Source organism: Panthera pardus, unplaced genomic scaffold (genome assembly GCF_024362965.1).
Source record: "Panthera pardus isolate Hobbes unplaced genomic scaffold, ASM2436296v1 HiC_scaffold_22, whole genome shotgun sequence".
NCBI lineage: Eukaryota > Metazoa > Chordata > Mammalia > Carnivora > Felidae > Panthera > Panthera pardus.
The window spans coordinates 1,418,873-1,435,456 of NW_026526788.1; the positions used below are offsets into that span (position 1 = coordinate 1,418,873).

Sequence of the window (16,584 nt, forward strand, 5' to 3'; positions counted from 1 at the left end):
AGGCGCGGAGGCTGGGCCTTGCGCCTCCTCACCTGCCGCCACCCGAAAGGCCGCTTGCTGGTGACCTTCAGCTGGGCCGCCGGCCCGGGGCTGTCCTAGCCGCGAGGGGAGCATCTCTTTCTTTCTCTTCCAAGGCTGAGGAGTGGATGTGAATCACTGGCTTCTTTGCAGAAGGGTCTTGCCGTCATTTGAATTCTCCTGGCTCCGGGGTGGGGGCCCGCTGCTACAGACTCCCTCGCCTGCCACCCCCATGGGGTCTGCTGGGCTCTCTGGATGTGCCCAGCTCGAGTTAACTAGACACACTGAAAAGAAGGGAGAATAGAGGTAAAGTAGGATGTGACGCAGGATTGCCATTGTATGTGGCGTCGCTTTTATTCTCCTTCGTTAATGAACATTGGAACGCACCCTTCTTGGATTTCGATTGACTTGATGTTGGAGAAAAAGCTTTCCTTCCAAGCCTTTCGATGTTGTGGTTATTCCCTAGCTTTTAAGTTGTGATTTCTTTTACAGGGAGCTGTGCCTCATCCTGATCTCTCTCACCCATCCCTTTCACCTTTTTCTCCTTGGGTTTTGTCCCAGCACCGCTTGATAGAAAAAAAGCGACCTCGCGGGTCACTGTCTGCAGCTCTCTGGTTGTGGCCCCGCCCTCCTGCTTCACCCATTGATGACCAGGCACCTGCTGGGGACCGAGGCGGAGAGCGCCTTCAGGGAGTTACAGTCTTCTGAGACCAGTAGAAGCTTCTGGCTTTTTCTAGCCACTGTTGACCATCGACCACTGGCAATCACCACATCCCTACGCGTCCCTTTCCTTGCTTTCTAAAACAGACTCCCCTTCTCTGAGTTTATATGTTTAAATGAGGAAATTTCGGAAATTGAGAGGAGAACTTAGGAAATTTTATATTTGCAGGAGGAAATTAGGTGAAATTTAAGCGTGGACATATTTTATATTTAGAAAGTTTCGGCACACCAAGGTCTGACTGGTAGATCGGAAGAGTCATGGTTTCAGTGTGGAAGCCCGAGTGCTTTTTCTTCTCCCTGTGTGTTCTTCTGATGACAGGTGCATCCGTCTGTGTCTGCTTTTTCTAGAGTGGCTAACTTCCACCGCGGGAGGCTTTTTTGCAAATGTATTACAGTTTCATCCTTTCCCCTCCTACGCCTGATTCTGTCTGTGTTTTTTTTTTTTTTTTTTTTTTTTTTTTTTTTTTTTTTTTTTTTTTTTTTTTTTTTTTTTCCTCAGGGAGAGGCTTGTGTGTATCTCCCTGGTAAATGAATTGTCTGAATCGTTTAGCATAACGCAAAATAAGGTGATGCCCATAGCGTGTGCCTTTATACAACCCATTTACACAGTATTTAAATTTATGCGGAGGTTCTCCTCTCTGATTACCGAACAATGGTGTTAAAGGGAATTACAAACAAGACTTCTGCTTTCCGGGATCCTTTGTGGTTTGGGAAGAGCTGTATCCTTATTTCTCTGGTTTTGTGCCTTCGTGGGAAAACATCAGCATTCCTTACAAAGGTGTGTGTTTCGGGAATAACCCGCAAACTGAATAAGAATGCATAGCCAGTGATAAAGATTCTTAAAAACATGAAAACAGATGACGTTTTTTTTTTTCCACGCATGAATTCGGTCACCCTACGGGAGAGCGGTGGGAGCTGATCTATTTCAGAAATGTTCACCCTATTTTCAAGAGTGAGTCTTTTTTTTTTTTTTTTAACGTTTATTTATTTTTGAGACAGAGACAGAGCATGAATGGGGGAGGGTCAGAGAGAGGGAGACACAGAATCTGAAACAGGATCCAGGCTCTGAGCTGTCAGCACAGAGCCCGACACGGGGCTCGAACTCACGGGCCGCGAGATCATGACCTGAGCCGAAGTCGGCCGCTTCACCGACTGAGCCACCCAGGCGCCGCAAGAGTGAGTCTTAATATTACCACTGAAAGAAGGAGCCTTACCCATCATTTAAGATAGCCACAGGCTCCGAGTCCAGACGCCGGCCTCAGATGCTGGCTGTGCTCCTTACTTGGCTTAAAAAACGAATTTTTTTTTTTAATTGTAGTAAAATATGTATAACATAAAAATTTCCACGTGACCATTTTTTAAGTGTGCAGTTGAGTGGCATTAAGAACATTCACGCTGTCGTGCGTCCCTCGCCACCGTCCACCTCCAGAACGTTTTCACCTTCCCCCAACCACGATTCTGAACCCATTCAACACTGACTCCCCGTTCATTCCCCGCTCCGCCTCCCCCAGCGCCCGGCCCCCATCAGGCCACTTCCTGTCTCTGTGAATTTGACTGCTGTTGGGTACCTCATACGAGTGGAGTCACACAGTATTCGCCCTTTTATGACTGGCCTGTGTCACGTGTGTAATGTCCCGAGGGTTCTTCTGCGGCATGGCCTGGGCCAGAATCGGTCTCCCTTTTAAGGCTGAGTAGTATTTCATCGTACGTACGTATCAGGATTGGTTTATCCGTTCACCTGCAGATGGACGATTGGCGTTGCTTCCACCATTCGGCTCTTGCGAAGAAGCTGCCATGACCACGGGTCTGCGTGTGTCTGTTCAAGTCGCTGCTTTCCGTTGCTTTGGGTCTGTGCTCAGAAGTGGGATTGCTGGGTCCTAGGGTAATTCCACTTTCACCTAATTTTATGAGGAACCTCCATACGGTTTTCCCCAGTGGCTGCGCCGTTTGGCCTTCCCACCAATAGCGCACAAGGGTTCTGATTTCTCCGCATCCTGGCCAGCACTGGTTGTTTTCTGTTTTTATGTAGTTAATGTGTTTTCGGATGGGCTTACTTGGCTTCTTGACCTCGGGCAGCTAAGAGAGTTAGAGGAGGTGACGCGTGTAAAGAACACAGAGCCTAGGAAATTCTCCGCAAGCCTGGCTGAGCGATTTGTGCCAAGTGTAAGTTTGTGGCTAGGGGAGCTGAGGCGAGACCCTGACTACAGCCACACACGCCCTTCCTCAGGGCCACCTGCTGAAGGTCAGGGGCGGCACCGGAGTCACCATGGGGCCACGTCAGGATGGGGGATGGGAAAAGTCTTCTCTTCTATTTCCTGGCGTCCTCACAGGCTGCCTCCTGGTTTTTGGCAAGTGATTTCAAAAGGACTATAAAACATTTTTAGGGGGGCGCCTGGGTGGCCCAGCCGGTTAAGCGTCCAACTGGGGCCCAGGTCATGATCTCACCGTTCGTGAGTTCAAGCCCCGCGTCGGGCTCTGCACTGACAGCTCAGGGCCTGGAGCCCGCTCTGAATTGTGTGTCTCGCCCTCTCTCCACCCCTCTCCCCCTCATGCTCTGTCGCTCTGTCTCTCAAAAATAAATAAACGTTAAAACAATTGTTTTTTTAGTTTTCTGTGAGTTGATAATTTGGAACTTGAAAAATCATCGCACTTGGTGTTTGTGTCAGTCCAAAGGGCTGGGCCGTTTCAGGATCAAGAACCTCCACCCACCCCCCTGCAGGGACAGGGGAGGGTGGGGAAGACGAGGTAGAGATGCAGTGTGAAGACAGGCCAGGCTGCTGGTGAGTCTTTTATAAACTGGGCATTGCCTGTTCTGTTCAGTTCCTTAATAAAATACATTGTTTATTTGCTAAATGCTCTCTGGGTACTTCTCAGCCCCCTGCCTTACCCAGGTGCCTGGGTAGGCTGGTTTTCATGGGTTTTTGTTTGTTTGTTTCTTTCTTTCTTTCCCCTGAATACTTACTTCTATTATTCTAATGTTCATTTTAAACCCAAAGCGGGGATTGGCCTGTATCCATACCAGGAAAAGGTGGGGAGTCCCCCCCCACACCGGGTCCTCGCAGTGGCTACCACTGATTGCCCCCCAGTGTGTAAGCAGGTCAGCCCCTGGGCCCAGCTGGTCTTTGAGGAGTGGGCTGGAGGGCTGACTTTGGGTGAGCAGCTGGCAGAGGGAATGGTCCTTGATCGGCTTGGCTTCTGGGGTTCCTGGAGCCTGACCCCAGAGGCAGGACCCAGGAGTCCTTTCTAGCAGTGGACTCTAGGAATCAGGGCCCTGGGGCACTCTCTGCCCGGTCACCAGTGGGCATCGCGACCTGGACAGGGTCCCTACTCTCTGGCTCTCGGTGTCCACATCTGAGCACCCCAGGGAAGACACCATCTGACTGGCTCTGTGGCGCGAGTAGTTGTTTTCTGGCAAGAGATGAACGGGGCACTCTGTCCATCTGTCCACCGCTTGCAGCAGCCGCAGGAATGAAACCCAGAAACTGGATCGTTCGGGGAAACGGGAGGGGCAGCAGCGTGGGTGTGCGCAGGTGGGCACGTTAGCACACTGTGCCGGCTCCCACCCTGCAGGTGACCCTGACATTCCGGGAGGAACCCACCTTGGAGACCAGCTGCCTTTTCCGTGAATGCCGCTGTTGCTCTGTAAAGAGATGTGACAGATGCAGAAGGGACCAAGGAGAAAGGGATCATCCGACTGCCCCTGAACACTTTTTTTTTTTCCTTGGCTTTATGCAGCATATTGTTTTTTCCCCTGGGAAAATGTCAGTCCCACGCCCTTATTGAAGCCCCTGGTTTTCCCAGGCCTCTGTTGCTGCTCTGATAATTCAGAGGGGGTTGGGCCTGTCTTTATCTGTGACACCAAGTGGGTGACATTCATAAGACGGCCAGGCTTTCCAGCTGTAACAGCTGTTTGTTGACGTTTCTTTCGGGCAGCATTTGACTGTCACCGCGTTCGGCGTTAAATAGCTCGTTTTGCTTCTCCCAGATGATGTTCCTCCTGTCATTTGGGCATTTGTCAGATACCAGGAGTTTTGTTTTTAATGGCTTTAATTGCTAACCTTTGAATCTTAATCAGTTTTAAAATAGCACCCTTTCGAACACAACCATGCGTCTGAAGTCTGCTGAAATACACTCAGCTTCCAAAAGCATCACCCAGTCGTGAACGCTTTACAGCCTGGTGTCTATAGCGAGGAGGTGTGTGAAAGCAGATCTGGGTCAGTATTTTGACCTAGATCATGATGTAGAGCAGGTCAGGGGAGTAAATGTTACTCTGCTGCTTTGGGGCTGCGTTTCAAAGAGCCAACCCTGTTATTACAGGCTCACTGTTCCCTGTGTCTAGAGGGACTGTGCAATTTAGGGTCCAGGGTGCTTTGGGGAGTGAAAGCAAAGGAGTGTGAATGATTACGGGGGGGGGGGGGGGTGGCAGTAGCTCCAGGTCAGGGCGATTGGGGTCACTTGTTTATATCCAAAAGACCACAGATCTAGTGGCTTCCATGTGGCCTCTGTTCCTTGCCACTAGAATTACGATTATTGATTGTAATAAATATATAGGCTTTTAGTAATTTTTCTCAACAGTTTTTTTTTTATTTTATTTTGCAAAACCCGCAGGAGTGGAAGCAGTGAACTCCTGTGTGCCAACCACCCCATCAGTAGTTATGGGGATTTTGCTGTGCTTGGTTTGTCTTTTCCTATTTGTGCTCCCCCCCCCCCCCCCACTGTAGTTTCAATCAAATCCCAGGCATTGTTTTTCTGCCTGCGATGCCTACTTCAAAGGAAGCCTCGCTGGCCTGTGTCTGTATTCTCACAAGGGCAGGAGAAGAGACTGGAAGACTGGGGAGGAGCTGCCTTTGGGAAGTGCCAGAACCCCCGAGAGATGGTGGCTGATGGGCGTAGAGGTTATGGCGAGCATTTCTGAAATCATGGCTGCCAAACATCGCAGGGAGGGTGGCCATGCAGTTTGCCTCTGGCGACCCTCAGGGATCTCTCCTCAGGCCTTCGGGAAAGTTCTCTGAGAGAAGTCGGACCCTCCCTGCTTGATAACCTGCAGAAGCAGGGGGAGCAGAGGCCGAGCGCCCCAGCAGCTCCCCGGCGGCCCCTCCCGGGCCAGGGTATGTGCTCTGCTATGAGGCCCGCGGACTTTCTCACTCATTATCCCCCTTCTTCCACCTTCCTACCAAGACTGTCCTCAGACCGCCGTTGCCCAGAGTGCCCCTGTGTTGCTTGAGAGCAGGCCGATTTCAGTCCAGACCCTCTGAATCCAAATCCCTGAGGGTAAAATCCACATTTTAAGTCCCTGCCCTGGGCACCCAAGGCTTGGGAGCCTCTGGGTCAGGCCTCGGCCTCGAAAGGTAGTTTGTCGTGGAAACCACTGGCCCCCTGTGTGTCTAGTATTTGAAGCCAGTCTCCAGTTCCCTTTGTATTTTGTTTTTGAAACACTTTGTGGGTGGGTGAGGCAATGCAGCCGAGTCAGTGGCTCTCAGCCCGCCAGATCACCTGGGGGTGCTTGGACGCCGCTATTCAGTTGCTGAAGCCGGGGCTTAGGCATCTCCGTGTTAAAAAATTCCGGGGGGCACCTGGGTGGCTCAGTGGGTTGAGCTTGTGGCTCCGGCTCAGGGCACGATCTCACGGTTCGTGAGTTCGAGCCCCACATCTGGCTCTTAGCCTGCTCGGGATCCTCCTTCTCCCTCTCTCTCTGCCCCTCCTGGGCTCGCTCTCTCTCTCTCTCTCCCTCAAAAATGAATACGTAAACATTAAAAAAAATAAAAATTCCGCTTCATAGCTGGTGTTGAAAGCCACCCCCCTTGGTGTGCTTGGCCGTGTGGGTGTTGGGTCCCGCCTCCGAGCAGCGGGCACAGGAGGAAGCCGAGTGGTGTCTCCAGGCCCAGCTCGGACACCCCGCTGAGAACCGGCTGTCCTCTTGGTGGCAGTGGTTCCGTCTGGACTGGGAAAGATCGCATGTGAAACGAGGTCTCTGTAAACAACTTAATTACGGAGAAAACGGGAGTTCACACCGCTCGTTTCCTTACCCACTTGCCCAGCTCCTCTGGGAAGCGTGTGTGTTTTCGAGAAGCTTGTGGCAGGCGCTTTCATCATCCTGAGATTAATTATCCAGAGAAGAGAGAGGACGGTCCCCGCCTTGTCCAGGCTGCTTCAGGCGGTCCCTGCACACGTCTCCCGTGCTGCCCGGGGAGGGGGGTTCTCTTGGCAGTTCTGATCTCTTGTGAGATTTCTCTCTTCGCCTTGGCTCCTTATTGATCTGTGGACGCTTACGTTTTTTCGGCTCGGCTAAAAATAAGCACTTTTTCCTCGTTCCTCCTGAGCCGGGAATTAAAAAGACAGCCGTCGGACTTCTGTTCCTTTGGAGTCGGACACGAGAAGCGGATAAAGGCCGACCGGTTATTCTTGCCCGTCCCTTTTCATGTGACTGGTTACGGGGCCCTGGAGGAGCAGGGCTGGAGGGTCCCGAGTCCCGTCCCCAGGCCCCCGGGCCGAGAGCTCGACCACCTCTCCGCCTCCAGCGGTTTTTTGTTAATGATTCAATCACGTTTCGGAATCTGTCCTCATTCCGAGAAGGATATTCTTCCTTTTCTGTTTGAGTGTTGCGTGCGGGCCGTTGCGTCTCTCCCTTCCCTGCCAGGCTGGGGGGAGGCAGGTGCGGCCCTGGGAAGCTTGCTGGGGAAGCACTCAGGAATGCCCTTACTGCCGGGCCGCCTGTCACTGCGTGGGCACCACACGCTGGCTGTCCGAGCGGGGAGCCCACCCTGCGGTCAGGGGGCTGATGTCTTTAGGGGAAGGAAGGGCACCCCGAACAAATCATTTGATTTCGGTGCGGCGTGATCGGGACTGAGCCGGAGGTGTGGTCCGTGCTGGGGTGGGGCAGGGGGTGTTGTCTAAGAAGTGTGAGGGCAGGTCAGGGAGTTGGCGTGGCTCCTGTTGCCTCGGATGCTTGGGGCGGGGGTAGGGTGGGGGTGGGGTGGGGGGGTGTTTGGAAATGCACCTGTGAGAAGGCAGAAGGTGAGAGTCGCGGAGGGCCCTGCACGTGCATGGGATGTTCCCCTGGCAGCATGTGCGGGAGGAGCGAGAAGCCAGACTCGAGGCACGTGGGCCATGAGGAGGGTCTCTCTGAGGGGATCGGGAAGGAGGGGTGGAGTTGGGGAAATGGAGGCTGAGTCTGGAGAATTGGGGGAGGGGGGTGGCGTCACTGAGTCCAGGGAGATGGCCCACGAGGACAGTCCCGTGCCGTTCTGTGATTTGACACGATCCTCGGTTGGGAGAAATTGCTTTTGTATTCCTTTCAGCCTGTTGCCCCCTGACCCATGCAAAGGATAAAGAAAAGGAAACGCGCCCCACAAGCCTTTTCCTCTGTCACTGCCTGGTTTCGACTGATCGCGAGTCGTAGTGATTTTCATTTCGTGAAAAACATTCATTATGGTTGAAAACTTGTCACAGACGACAGCCTCCTTCCTGGCGAAGGTGTGGTGTTGCCCGGGGTTCCCTCTGCCTGTCCTGACTCCCGGCAGAAAGTGCTGGAGAGCTGGTCAGGCTCTGACTGGGACTACTGCGGAGTCGGGTGGGCGAGCGCCCCCCCCCGGGAGAGAAGCAGCGGACACATCCGGGGCTGGTTGCCCTTTCCTGGCCCTGTGGTCCCTCGTCCCTCCCTCCCTCCCCTCTTGTGGGATCTCAGGCCAGGGCGCTTTCAGCGGATCCTGTCTCCATTTAGGAGCATTTGCTGGCTGATGACCTCACCAGGCTGCCCGGCCGGGGCTAAGGGTCTGGGGTCACTGTTGATAGAGGCTGCCTCCTCCTGCGGTTGGGGGTGGGGGTGACCCTGCCCCTGCCATCCTCTCCTTTGCATGGGAAGCTTCTCTGTTAGTGTCACCTAGAGGGTGTCATGGTTTGGAGCCTGGGACCTCTGGCTGAGCAGTATCCCGAAGGATGTTTGTTCACTGGAGGCCCTAGATCAGAGGACTCAGATGAAGGCACTTGTCCCGGATCTTCGTGGCAAACACCACCCCGTGCGCCATCCAGCTTACTTCTGAAACTCTTACGCTTGCCGGCCCTTAAGACGATTGTCGTCGGTAACGAGTGCAGGTGCTAGCCTTCGGCATGCCCGTGCCGGTGCCCAGCCCAGGGGACACAGGCCGCCCCTCCCCCTCCCCCTCCCCTGTGTTTAGGCTCTGAGTCTTAAAAGACCGAGGCGCTGGGGCGCTTGGGTGGCTCAGTCGGTTAAGCGTCCGACTTCAGCTCAGGTCACGATCTCGCGGTCCGTGAGTTCGAGCCCCGCGTCGGGCTCTGGGCTGATGGCTCAGAGCCTGGAGCCTGCTTCCGATTCTGTGTCTCCCTCTCTTTCTGCCTCTCCCCCGTTCATGCTGTGTCTCTCTCTGTCTCAAAAATAAATAAAAGTTAAAAAAAAAAATTAAAAAAAAAAAAAGACCGAGGCGCTGACCCAGCTGACAGAGGCAGTGGCCCACAGATGAGGGCTGTCCCCCAGGACAGCCAGATCGCCCGAGAGAGCCCTGTAGCAACCCAGTGCTCACTCAGGGCGAGCACACAGCAACGAGCTACTGTTCTCCCAGACTGCAATCGGGAAACATGATACCCACCAGGGGCCTTCTGGAACACTTCAGTACAGTCTCTGTGACGGCGAACCCTGTTCTCAACCTGTGAGTCAGGTGTTCCTCAGGACCTGCCAGACTGGAGAAGCCCCTTGCGCCCCCCCCCCCCCACCCCGCCCTGCTGCAGAGATGGCTAGATGTCTCGCTCCCTCGAAGTCACTTCTGGGGCGTGCAGCCTCCTCAAGGGTTTTCCTCGTCGGATTCTTGGTCGTCTGGTTGCAACAGCTGCTGCCGCCGTTTTCCAGCTCCTGAGGTTGTCTTGTGGCCCAGATCTCGTGTCTCCCGGCAGGGAGGCAGTGCAGGGCCACTTAGGGTTTAGGAGCAGCGGCCGTGGTTGCTGCCTAATTGCAGGCTTCTGGGGCCCACAGCGTGTGTGCAGCGTTAGTGGTTGGGGCGCTCTGTGATTGTGGTGGCTCTCGGGTCTGGTGTTGCGGGGAGGGAGGTTCCAGAGCTGAATGCCTCCCTTCTCCTCTGCAGTGACTCCGGGACAGGCCACGGTCGTGACAGGGGCACGCAGGACTCCTTTGGCACACGGGAGTACAACACAAGTGTGGGGATCCTTGCACTTAGGGGATTGAAAGCTCCACCTGCTCGAGGTGTCGTCCCTCTCCGGGGCGGGGGCGGGGGGGGGGGCAGGGGGGGAGGTGGCGCCTAGACCGGCTTAATGAGGTGGGCGACGGGCTCCGTTTTGGTTTTGTTGTTTCACATCTCAGCCGTGTGAATACGAACGGACAGATCGATCGAACGGTTCTGTGTCCAGAGCGGAAAACATGCAGCCAAGTTCCCTTCGCTCTCAGAAGGGCGTGGCGTGACGGGACACCGGAGACTCTGCTTCCGGGCTCTCGTCTCCGGGGGGCTGGGCAGGCCTTCGAACGAGTTCGGCAGGGCTTCCCTGGGGGGCATCAGAGCACGTGTCGGGGTGCCCCTGCGGGCCTCCCGCTCTGATTTAATCCTTACGGACCCTTCATGTCCCTTCCCTAGTTACGCTGCAATTCAGAGTGACAGCCCCCCCAGTGTGACAGCCTCCAGGGTGGGGATGGCTGCACGGGCTTGGGGAGCCACTGGGCCGCCCGACACCTGCTAGGTTGCCGTCCACCCCCGGGCTTCACTCAGGGAGCCGTCAGGTGATTTGGTGTCTGGGCAGCTGCCTGCCTCCCTGTGCTCCTCTCTCTCTGCGCAGGGGACTCGCTCCTTTTTTCCGCCAAAGGACGCCAGAGATAGAGCACCCAGAAGACAGTTGACAGGCTTGAAATAAAAGACAGGATTTCATACGTATCCCGAGGTGGCATACCCGCTCCCAGAGACTTCTGTTTGGATAAAACGGACAAAAATCCTTTTTGTGAAAAAAAAACAAAAAACTTTTGAACCTCTTTCTGAAAGCTACTTTAGGAAGCTACGCTAAAACAGCTACCTCGAGCTTCCTCTTTTCTTCTGCTTTTGTTTTAGTCAATAGCTTCCCCCCACCCCCCCCCCCCCGCCCGCCCTGAGAAGTGAATGTCTCCGTTGGAGTTGGAGTTGGGAGTTGGGGGGGGGGGGTTGCGTGTCTGCTTGTATTCTGAAAGGAACGTCTCCTCTCTTCTGTCGCATAAACCTTTCTTCTAGAGATGTCTTTCCTCCCCGTGCAGCGGTTTCAGGGTTCTTCTGGGTTGCTTGGTTTTGTTTTTCTTCTTTTTTTGGTCTTGTTTTGAAACTTAAAGCGCTGCTGGTAAATCCTGTCCAGGGCACCTCTGTAGAGTTTTCTGCGGTGTCTGTTCTTCCCGTAGAGGCTGTGCTGGACCACCCGGCCCTCCCCTCACCCCTGCAAGATGGCAGGAGGCACAGAAACTGCCGCCTTCCCATCCAGGGAGTGGAGTCAGCCCTCTGAATGGGGGCTGCTCCGTTGCTCGTCTCTGATGAGTTTCCCGGATGGAAGCCTGCCGTCTTCTGAGCACAGAGGAGCTCGCCTTTGCCTTTCCTTCCCTGAGGAGTCTGTTCCTGTAGTCTCAAAGCAACTCCCATAACCCCCAGTTAGGGCCACTGTATGCAACTCTTAGGACTGGGGTGCAGGTGTATTTCGTGCTTTTGTGTGACTTGACTCAGTGCTTTTCTCTTTAAAGAGATTTTTTTTTTTTTACATTTATTTATTTTTGAGAGAGGGAGGGAGAGACAGAGCGAGAGCACGCACAAGTGGGGAAGGGGCAGAGAAAGAAGGAGATACAGAATCCGAAGCAGGCCCCGGGCTCCGAGCTGTCAGCACAGAGCCCGACGCGGGGCTCGAACTCACAAACCGTGAGACCATGACCTGAACCGAAGTCGGACGCTTAACCGACTGAGCCACCCAGGCGCCTCTGCTCTTTTCTGTTTAAATTCCACTACCTGAGTTGTTTCCTTCCTGGAACATGACATTCTTCCTGTTGGGGAAGTACGTTCAGGTTTTGTGTGGCCTCCTGGATCAGATTTTGTAGCTTCGTCAGCATAGTGACTTGATGGTCCCTGTGGTCGCCTTCTCCCTCCTTGTGCCTCGAGTCCCTGCATCCTCTGGGAGGGAGGAGCCTTGAGGACGGGTTCCAGTGGAGCCTCCTGCTTGGATCTCTTGATTTGACCGTTCCCATTCAGAGACACAGCATGGCACGGTTAGATCCAGATGAGGGTAGGACAAAGGTGGGCTTGTCCCTCTGCGTGCCTCCAGGCAGCCAGTGGTGACAGCCCAGCCAGAAATGTAATGTCCTCAGGATCCTAAGGAGGTAGTGCATGGCCCATGTTTCCTTAGTAGGGCACTGAGACCCTGACTGCCCTTCCTCCCCAGCATGGCCCCGGGAGGAGAATTTCCAGTTCTCCGATCTCAGGATTGCCTTCCCCTGGGGCACCTTCCCTCCTGGGCCAGGCCCCTGCCACGCAGGTGTGAAGAAGGACAGCACAGCCCCTGGTGTTCATCTGGGTCCTCAGCTACAGGTGAACAAAAGGAAGGCCCTCGGAGGGTCCGGGTCTGGGTGTCGGGCTCCCTTTTACTTCTTTGACTCAGGCTCGAACCCGTGGCCTGTAAGTGTTCCTGATACCAGTCTGGAACCTTGACCGTGACTCTTCCAAAGGCTAGAGCAAGGTTTTTCAGATTTTAAGTCACAACCCACAAAGTAGGTCGTGAAACTCATTTAGGAGGGATGGCATCCGTATTTAGAAGAAAAATTAAGTAGAAGATATTGGGGCACATCACACATGGTAAAAAGAGGTATATCTTATAAGGCTTGTCACATATATAGGGACGTGTGTGCATATGTGCACAGGTATATGTACTATATATATATACTATATATATATATATATAGTATATATACTGACGTATGAATTGAGTACTGGGTCTCTACATTGAATTTACTTCTTACTGTCGGTTTTGTCAAAAAAAATTTGAAAGCTGCTGGGCTAGTGCATGGCCGGGAGAGGAATAAAGGGAGAGACGGGGAGCAGGATAAGTAGCTCATCTGGTTTAGAACACATACTTGGGGCACCCGGGTGGCTCACTCGCTTAAGTGCCCTTGGTTCCTGCTCAGGTCATGATCTCACGGTTCACTGGGCTGTGCAGTGCAGAGCCTGCTTGCGATTCTCTCCCTGTCTCTGTCCCTCCCCTGCTAGTGTGCTCTCTCTCTCTCTCTCTCTGTCTCTGTCTCTGTTTCTGTCTCTGTCTCTGTCTCTCTCAAATAAATAAAATTACCAAAAAAAAGGACGGGTATTTTATGTTTTGTGTGTGACAAGGTGACCGTCATCGTCATGTGCAGCCTTGGTCCGCCCTTCAGATGGTTCCTTCACATCACTTGTCATGAGGAAGGGTCCATCTTCCTCCATGGCCGTTCCCCATATCTCCCTTCATTTCCCACCCCGGCCCCATCCCCGTCCCCGGCTCCCGGGTGCACCTGCCCGGATAGTGATTGGCCCACCCTCGTTCACATTCTCAGGCTTTGCCTTCTTACCCTGTCACCTGTTTTATTGCCTTGTGCCTGGCTCTGGTTCGGGACAGAAAATCATTCGCGTCTCCCTGAGCCTTGGGTTTTCCCGTCCACCACTGTGAGTAAAACTTAATACCTGGTGACGTGACTAAAATGCATTCAGCCCTTCTAAGTACATTTAAAGGAGAGAAAAGGAAAAGAGATAATGAAAACAAATCTGCTTGGTGCCATGCCTGGGATGCAGCAGACACACACTGATCGTCAGTTCAGTTTTTCTTACATATGAGAGTATTTCTATGGTCAGATTCGACAGATGCCCTAAAGAGCAATTTATGAGGGTTCAGCCTTAGTTAACATTTTAAAGATCTTTTTTCCTTTTCTTTTATTTCTTTCTTTTCTTTTCTTTTCTCTTTTTTCTTTTCTTTTTCTCTTTCTCTTTCTTTCTTTCTTTCTTTCTTTCTTTCTTTCTTTCTTTCTTTCTTTCTTTCCTTTCTTTTACAATAAGCACATTCGAGTATATTAGAAAAACAGAAAACATACCGGTAGTGCGTTGAAACAAGCATTACAGTGACCTTGGTGTTAATTTACCCCAGTCCTCTTGAAAAATAAGTCGTAGAGAACGTCCAGTTTTGTCTGAGGACGCCTTCTCAACTCACCAGTCACCCGTCTCCCAAAGTGCCCTCCCGACCCCCCACCCCCACCCCTGCCCTCTTTTCATAATTCCAACCCAAAGGTCTCGGTTGTGAAAAAGTTCCTTTTGTCAGACACGGTGAGCTCAGCCCGTCTGGCCGTGGCCCTGCTCCCCACTCCTGCGAAATGGATTGCAGCCATTGTTCTGGTCTCTGGCCCTCCTGGCACGCCCGCAGCCTGCAGGAGGCCGTGGGGCCTGGGGGCCTCCAGCCGGTGGCCCTCAACATTCACTCTCTTTCCTTCCCTGGAGTCTGGTGGAATTGATACGTTCCTAAAAGCGACTGGTGCCCCGGCCTCTTACCAACTTCTGCACAGATTGATTGTGTGGGCCTGTCTGCCTGGGTGTCTGTCTTCTAAAGACTCAGAAATGGTGTCTTTTTTCACCCATTATTTGGAGAGAACAATAAGTCTCTGTCAGATTAGCTTCTTGGAGGCCCGACGCTTTTTGAAAAGAGCTTGCATAATCAGAGTGTCTGTTGAGCTGTTATGCCAAGAACTTTTCCCCATTGTGCAAGGGGAATGTATATATTGTACGTTTTGAATAGTGCACTGTTCAGTCCTGTCAGAAATCAAGCTGCCCTAACACCCTGTGCTTGGAATCAAGATGTGTGCCCTTCGTCCCACGATGGATGAGCTTTTCTCCACGTGGGGCGGATGCTTAATAGAGAAGGGCCACAGGCCGTTAGCTCACTGACCTCTGTGCCCGCTTTCCCCCGCTGGGCCAGAGCTGTGCCTCCTGCCTCTTTAAGAAACAGCCTTGCGGGGCGCCTGGGTGGCGCAGTCGGTTAAGCGTCCGACTTCAGCCAGGTCACGATCTCGCGGTCCGTGAGTTCGAGCCCCGCGTTGGGCTCTGGGTTGATGGCTCAGAGCCTGGAGCCTGCTTCCGATTCTGTGTCTCCCTCTCTCTCTGCCCCTCCCCCGTTCATGCTCTGTCTCTCTCTGTCCCAAAAAAAATAAATAAAAAATGTTGGAAAAAAAAAATTAAAAAAATAAAAATAAATAAAAAAAAATAAATAAAAAAAAAGAAACAGCCTTGAGCCAGACGGAATGCCAACGAATAGGCACAGGTCGGTGTGAAAACCAGCCACTGAGTGAGAGGTGTCTGGGCCCTTCTATCTGTATACTCTGCCCCCCACTGCGAAATCTCGGGGAGAGAGGTGCTATTTATAGGTGTCCCCTCAAAAAAGATCTGATGAAACCTAACCCCCGTGGCCTCAGAATGTGACCTCATTTTGAGGCAAGGTCTTTACAGAGGTCGTCAAATGAAGCTAAGGTTATTATATTACGGTGGGTCCTATTCCAACATGGCTGGTGTCCTTAGAATATGGGGAAATTTGGACTGAGACTTTGCTGGGGCGGGGCGGGGGGGGTGGGAGGGTCTAGGTTTGGGACTTTGTTTTCCAGACCTCAGAGCACTCCCAGGTAGGGCGGCCCTCCGCTCGGTTTTAAGCACTAAAGTTTACACGTGGAATTTAGGAAACAAAACGGACGAACATACGAGCACTGGGCATTGTATGGAAGTGACGAATCACTAAATTCTGCTCCCGAAGCCAATATTACACTGTATGTTCACTAACAAATTTGGAGGAAGAAAAGAGAAAGCACTTGAGTTTAGGTGCAGGGCCTGTGTCTGGCCTCCAAGCAGTTTCCCGGATTTGTGGGTTCCAGCCTGTCAGAGGGCATCACGTTCCCCCACATCTGTACAGCAGAAATCAGAGGGCATTCGCCCACTGTGCTCTGCCCGAGGGTTGTCGAAGCCGTGCGTGCTGAGCTCTGGCTCTCTCTGCCCCGCCTGCCTCTGGTTCTCTGTCTAGAATCTCTGTCTGCTCCCGAACATGGGCCCACTGCCTCTGACCCATCACAGCCCACCTCTCTCTCCCACTCGGTGCTTCAGCTGGGCTGTCCGCGAACCGAGAGCTCTTTCAGGACGGCCTTTACTTCAGATGCTTACGATAAAGAAATTCTGGCTTCTTCCAGAACCTTCAAAAACAGATCAGAAATCGAAGTGTTCGGGCGTAGGTCATTAAGTTCCCTCCACCCCAAGTGCCACGAGGGGGGTAAAGCGTCGGGTGTGTGTGGCCAAATGGCGTCTGGTCCCTGGGAGAGCCGGTAGCAACGGCTCGAGACCCTCCGGGCACAGCCCCACGGGCAGATCCAGGCTTTGTGGGTCTAAAGCTTTTATAATCTGAAGACCATTTCCAAGAGGAAGAGTGATTATAAACCCCAAACGGGGTTTCCAAGTGAGGAGTGCAGAAGGAGGAAGTCACAGAAGGTGAGGAATCACCCAGGCTGACAGGAGGAGGGAGTGCTGACCAAGAGAGCCGAGATAAGGGGCCAGGTCAAGAGAAGGCCCCGCGAGTTCTAAGAAATGAAACATCGAGGCCCACACGGTTTGCTCCAGGGCTCTGAACAGAGGATGGAAGTGTTGCTTTAAAAGGGCAGATTCCCCACCTGGGCGGCTCAGTCGGTTAAGCGTCCCGACTGCGGCTCAGGTCACGATCCTCGCGGTTCCTGAGTTCGAGCCCCGCGTCGGGCTCTGTGCCGACAGCTGGGAGCCTGGAGCCTGCTTGGGACTCGGTGTCTCCTTCTCTCTCTGCCCCTCCCCCACTTGTGCTCCGTCTCTC

The 16,584-nt window shown here is 53.1% G+C and overlaps 1 protein-coding gene and 1 long non-coding RNA gene across 2 annotated transcripts in view; one reads left to right on the forward strand and one right to left on the reverse strand.

Moving 5' to 3' along the window:
* The window catches only part of GALNT2 (polypeptide N-acetylgalactosaminyltransferase 2), a 191,553-nt gene that overhangs the window by 59,873 nt on the left and 115,096 nt on the right, over positions 1 to 16,584 (forward strand). The gene's annotated exons all lie outside the window — the stretch shown is intronic.
* Positions 15,878 to 16,580, reverse strand: LOC128779090 (uncharacterized). Its single transcript, XR_008425020.1, has 2 exons — positions 16,412 to 16,580; positions 15,878 to 15,940 (listed from the first exon to the last, which is right to left on the reverse strand). It is a non-coding gene; the product is annotated as an uncharacterized LOC128779090 (long non-coding RNA).